The sequence below is a fragment of the Phytophthora infestans genome, genomic scaffold, assembly GCF_000142945.1.
Source record: "Phytophthora infestans T30-4 supercont1.42 genomic scaffold, whole genome shotgun sequence".
In the NCBI taxonomy this organism is placed as follows: domain Eukaryota; phylum Oomycota; class Peronosporomycetes; order Peronosporales; family Peronosporaceae; genus Phytophthora; species Phytophthora infestans.
The window spans coordinates 812,265-818,677 of record NW_003303717.1 but is presented as its reverse complement, the minus strand read 5'-3'; the positions used below and the strand labels follow the sequence as shown (position 1 = coordinate 818,677).

The window sequence follows — 6,413 nt, the reverse complement described above, 5'->3', positions numbered from 1 at the left end:
CAACCGTTTTCATCAAGCACTCGACACTGCCAAGGATACGCAACTCGCCACACTAAATCATGCTCGGTGCATTGGACCCCGCAAGCCATATTTTGACAACACCGAAAGCATCCAGATTGGGCAAAGCGGATACAAGCCTTTGCCGGTGAGTGGACACGTGTGGCCTCGCGATCGATGCTCGATTGACTGCAATGGTGTGCAGCGCACTGAGGAACACATACACACCCGTTTCATCGCAGAGGAGGCGCGTGCGCACGCTATAGACACTGCAACGATCGTTAATGTTCGCCAGCAAAAGGATATGTCAGCTGTGGGATCTGAACCCACGCGTTCGGATCATTACGACCTGAACGTAACCCCTTAGACCACTCGGGCAAACTGACGGGCTATCCGACTCAAAACCAAAAACAACAAAATGCGCTTTTTAAACGCACACAAACGATAAACACACTACACGCGCATCCCGCGCTCCAGCAGTGCCAACGCCGTCAGCACACCCGCTCACCACACACATAGCCCCGCACTACTTGCCACAGGTCAGGGTATCTCCGCTACTTGCTACTGCTTCTTACCGAGCCTCCTACTTCGTATACACAGGCTGCGGGCCCTCGCAGCAAGGCCGCAGCTGGAACCCGCTCGTATTGCACCCTAAACTGGTACACAACACAACACTACCCAGAGACTGCCTCCCAAGGTCGGCCGATCGAGTCTCACTCGACTCAACCGTTTTCATCAAGCACTCGACACTGCCAAGGATACGCAACTCGCCACACTAAATCATGCTCGGTGCATTGGACCCCGCAAGCCATATTTTGACAACACCGAAGCATCCAGATTGGCAAAGCGGATACAAGCCTTTGCCGGTGAGTGGACACGTGTGGCCTCGCGATCGATGCTCGATTGACTGCAATGGTGTGCAGCGCTCTGAGGAACACATACACACCCGTTTCATCGCAGAGGAGGCGCGTGCGCACGCTATAGACACTGCAACGATCGTTAATGTTCGCCAGCAAAAGGATATGTCAGCTGTGGGATTTGAACCCACGCGTTCGAAAACATTACGACCTGAACGTAACCCCTTAGACCACTCGGGCAAACTGACGGGCTAATCCGACTCAAAACCAAAAACAACAAATTGCGCTTTTTAAACGCACACAAACGATAAACACACTCTACACGCGCATGCCGTGCTCCAGCAGTGCCAACGCCGTCAGCACACCCGCCCACCACACACATAGCCCCGCACTACTTGCCACAGGTCAGGGTATCTCCGCTACTTGCTACTGCTTCTTACCGAGCCTCCTACTTCGTATACACAGGCTGCGGGCCCTCACAGCAAGGCCGCAGCTGAAACCCGCTCGTATTGCACCCTAAACTGGTACACAACACAACACTACCCAGAGACTGCCTCCCAAGGTCGGCCGATCGAGTCTCACTCGACTCAACCGTTTTCATCAAGCACTCGACACTGCCAAGGATACGCAACTCGCCACACTAAATCATGCTCGGTGCATTGGACCCCGCAAGCCATATTTTGACAACACCGAAGCATCCAGATTGGCAAAGCGGATACAAGCATTTGCCGGTGAGTGGACACGTGTGGCCTCGCGATCGATGCTCGATTGACTGCAATGGTGTGCAGCGCTCTGAGGAACACATACACACCCGTTTCATCGCAGAGGAGGCGCGTGCGCACGCTATAGACACTGCAACGATCGTTAATGTTCGCCAGCAAAAGGATATGTCAGCTGTGGGATTTAAACCCACGCGTTCGAAAACATTACGACCTGAACGTAACCCCTTAGACCACTCGGGCAAACTGACGGGCTAATCCGACTCAAAACCATAAACAACAAAATGCGCTTTTTAAACGCACCCAAACGATAAACACACTACACACGCGCATGCCGCACTCCAGCAGTGCCAACGCCGTCAGCACACCCGCTCACCACACACATAGCCCCGCACTACTTGCCACAGGTCAGGGTATCTCCGCTACTTGCTACTGCTTCTTACCGAGCCTCCTACTTCGTATACACAGGCTGCGGGCCCTCACAGCAAGGCCGCAGCTGAAACCCGCTCGTATTGCACCCTAAACTGGTACACAACACAACACTACCCAGAGACTGCCTCCCAAGGTCGGCCGATCGAGTCTCACTCGACTCAACCGTTTTCATCAAGCACTCGACACTGCCAAGGATACGCAACTCGCCACACTAAATCATGCTCGGTGCATTGGACCCCGCAAGCCATATTTTGACAACACCGAAGCATCCAGATTGGCAAAGCGGATACAAGCCTTTGCCGGTGAGTGGACACGTGTGGCCTCGCGATCGATGCTCGATTGACTGCAATGGTGTGCAGCGCTCTGAGGAACACATACACACCCGTTTCATCGCAGAGGAGGCGCGTGCGCACGCTATAGACACTGCAACGATCGTTAATGTTCGCCAGCAAAAGGATATGTCAGCTGTGGGATTTGAACCCACGCGTTCGAAAACATTACGACCTGAACGTAACCCCTTCGACCACTCGGGCAAACTGACGGGCTAATCCGACTCAAAACCAATAACAACAAAATGCGCTTTTTAAACGCACACAAACGATAAACACACTACACGCGCATCCCGCGCTCCAGCAGTGCCAACGCCGTCAGCACACCCGCTCACCACACACATAGCCCCGCACTACTTGCCACAGGTCAGGGTATCTCCGCTACTTGCTACTGCTTCTTACCGAGCCTCCTACTTCGTATACACAGGCTGCGGGCCCTCGCAGCAAGGCCGCAGCTGAAACCCGCTCGTATTGCACCCTAAACTGGTACACAACACAACACTACCCAGAGACTGCCTCCCAAGGTCGGCCGATCGAGTCTCACTCGACTCAACCGTTTTCATCAAGCACTCGACACTGCCAAGGATACGCAACTCGCCACACTAAATCATGCTCGGTGCGTTGGACCCCGCAAGCCATATTTTGACAACACCGAAGCATCCAGATTGGCAAAGCGGATACAAGCCTTTGCCGGTGAGTAGACACGTGTGGCCTCGCGATCGATGCTCGATTGACTGCAATGGTGTGCAGCGCTCTGAGGAACACATACACACCCGTTTCATCGCAGAGGAGGCGCGTGCGCACGCTATAGACACTGCAACGATCGTTAATGTTCGCCAGCAAAAGGATATGTCAGCTGTGGGATTTGAACCCACGCGTTCGAAAACATTACGACCTGAACGTAACCCCTTAGACCACTCGGGCAAACTGACGGGCTAATCCGACTCAAAACCAAAAACAACAAAATGCGCTTTTTGAACGCACACAAACGATAAACACACTACACGCGCATCCCGCGCTCCAGCAGTGCCAACGCCGTCAGCACACCCGCTCACCACACACATAGCCCCGCACTACTTGCCACAGGTCAGGGTATCTCCGCTACTTGCTACTGCTTCTTACCGAGCCTCCTACTTCGTATACACAGGCTGCGGGCCCTCGCAGCAAGGTCGCAGCTGGAACCCGCTCGTATTGCACCCTAAACTGGTACACAACACAACACTACCCAGAGACTGCCTCCCAAGGTCGGCCGATCGAGTCTCACTCGACTCAACCGTTTTCATCAAGCACTCGACACTGCCAAGGATACGCAACTCGCCACACTAAATCATGCTCGGTGCATTGGACCCCACAAGCCATATTTTGACAACACCGAAGCATCCAGATTGGCAAAGCGGATACAAGCCTTTGCCGGTGAGTGGACACGTGTGGCCTCGCGATCGATGCTCGATTGACTGCAATGGTGTGCAGCGCTCTGAGGAACACATACACACCCGTTTCATCGCAGAGGAGGCGCGTGCGCACGCTATAGACACTGCAACGATCGTTAATGTTCGCCAGCAAAAGGATATGTCAGCTGTGGGATCTGAACCCACGCGTTCGAAAACATTACGACCTGAACGGGACCCCTTAGACGGGCAAACTGACGGGCTAATCCGACTCAAAACCAAAAACAACAAAATGCGCTTTTTAAACGCACACAAACGATAAACACACTACACACGCGCATGCCGCGCTCCAGCAGTGCCAACGCCGTCAGCACACTCGCTCACCACACACATAGCCCCGCACTACATGCCACAGGTCAGGGTATCTCCGCTACTTGCTACTGCTTCTTACCGAGCCTCCTACTTCGTATACACAGGCTGCGGGCCCTCGCAGCAAGGTCGCAGCTGGAACCCGCTCGTATTACACCCTAAACTGGTACACAGCACAACACTACCCAGAGACTGCCTCCCAAGGTCGGCCGATCGAGTCTCACTCGACTCAACCGTTTTCATCAAGCACTCGACACTGCCAAGGATACGCAACTCGCCACACTAAATCATGCTCGGTGCATTGGACCCCGCAAGCCATATTTTGACAACACCGAAGCATCCAGATTGGCAAAGCGGATACAAGCCTTTGCCGGTGAGTGGACACGTGTGGCCTCGCGATCGATGCTCGATTGACTGCAATGGTGTGCAGCGCTCTGAGGAACACATACACACCCGTTTCATCGCAGAGGAGGCGCGTGCGCACGCTATAGACACTGCAACGATCGTTAATGTTCGCCAGCAAAAGGATATGTCAGCTGTGGGATTTGAACCCACGCGTTCGAAAACATTACGACCTGAACGGGACCTCTTAGACGGGCAAACTGACGGGCTAATCCGACTCAAAACCAAAAACAACAAAATGCGCTTTTTAAACGCACACAAACGATAAACACACTACACACGCGCATGCCGCGCTCCAGCAGTGCCAACGCCGTCAGCACACCCGCTCACCACACACATAGCCCCGCACTACTTGCCACAGGTCAGGGTATCGCCGCTACTTGCTACTGCTTCTTACCGAGCCTCCTACTTCGTATACACAGGCTGCGGGCCCTCGCAGCAAGGTCGCAGCTGGAACCCGCTCGTATTGCACCCTAAACTGGTACACAACACAACACTACCCAGAGACTGCCTCCCAAGGTCGGCCGATCGAGTCTCACTCGACTCAACCGTTTTCATCAAGCACTCGACACTGCCAAGGATACGCAACTCGCCACACTAAATCATGCTCGGTGCGTTGGACCCCGCAAACCATATTTTGACAACACCGAAGCCGCCAGATTGGCAAAGCGGATACAAGCCTTTGCCGGTGAGTGGACACGTGTGGCCTCGCGATCGATGCTCGATTGACTGCAATGGTGTGCAGCGCTCTGAGGAACACATACACACCCGTTTCATCGCAGAGGAGGCGCGTGCGCACGCTATAGACACTGCACGATCGTTAGTGGGCGCCAGGCAAAGGATATGTCAGGCGTGGGAATTGAACCCACGCGTTCGAAAACATTACGACCTGAACGGGACCCCTTAGACGGGCAAACTGACGGGCTAATCCGACTCAAAACCAAAAACAACAAAATGCGCTTTTTAATCGCACACAAACGATAAACACACTACACAAGCACATGCCGCGCTCCAGCAGTGCCAACGCCGTCAGCACACCCGCTCACCACACACATAGCCCCGCACTACTTGCCACAGGTCAGGGTATCTCCGCTACTTGCTACTGCTTCTTACCGAGCCTCCTACTTCGTATACACAGGCTGCGGGCCCTCGCAGCAAGGTCGCAGCTGGAACCCGCTCGTATTGCACCCTAAACTGGTACACAACACAACACTACCCAGAGACTGCCTCCCAAGGTCGGCCGATCGAGTCTCACTCGACTCAACCGTTTTCATCAAGCACTCGACACTGCCAAGGATACGCAACTCGCCACACTAAATCATGCTCGGTGCATTGGACCCCGCAAGCCATATTTTGACAACACCGAAGCATCCAGATTGGCAAAGCGGATACAAGCCTTTGCCGGTGAGTGGACACGTGTGGCCTCGCGATCGATGCTCGATTGACTGCAATGGTGTGCAGCGCTCTGAGGAACACATACACACCCGTTTCATCGCAGAGGAGGCGCGTGCGCACGCTATAGACACTGCAACGATCGTTAATGTTCGCCAGCAAAAGGATATGTCAGCTGTGGGATTTGAACCCACGCGTTCGAAAACATTACGACCTGAACGGGACCCCTTAGACGGGCAAACTGACGGGGCTAATCCGACTCAAAACCAAAAACAACAAAATGCGCTTTTTAAACGCACACAAACGATAAACACTCTAGACCACTCGGGCAAACTGACGGGCTAATCCGACTCAAAACCAAAAACAACAAAATGCGCTTTTTAAACGCACACAAACGATAAACACACTACACACGCGCATGTCGTGCTCCAGCAGTGCCAACGCCGTCAGCACACCCGCCCACCACACACATAGCCCCGCACTACTTGCCACAGGTCAGGGTATCTCCGCTACTTGCTACTGCTTCTC

At 53.8% G+C, this 6,413-nt stretch overlaps 1 pseudogene across 1 annotated transcript; it reads right to left on the bottom strand.

The window, feature by feature from the left end:
- Window positions 1-6,054: 6,054 nt before the first annotated feature.
- Window positions 6,055-6,131, bottom strand: PITG_28708 (annotated as a pseudogene). The gene has a single exon. The product of its transcript is annotated as a tRNA-OTHER (tRNA).
- Between the last annotated feature and the right edge of the window lie 282 nt (window positions 6,132-6,413).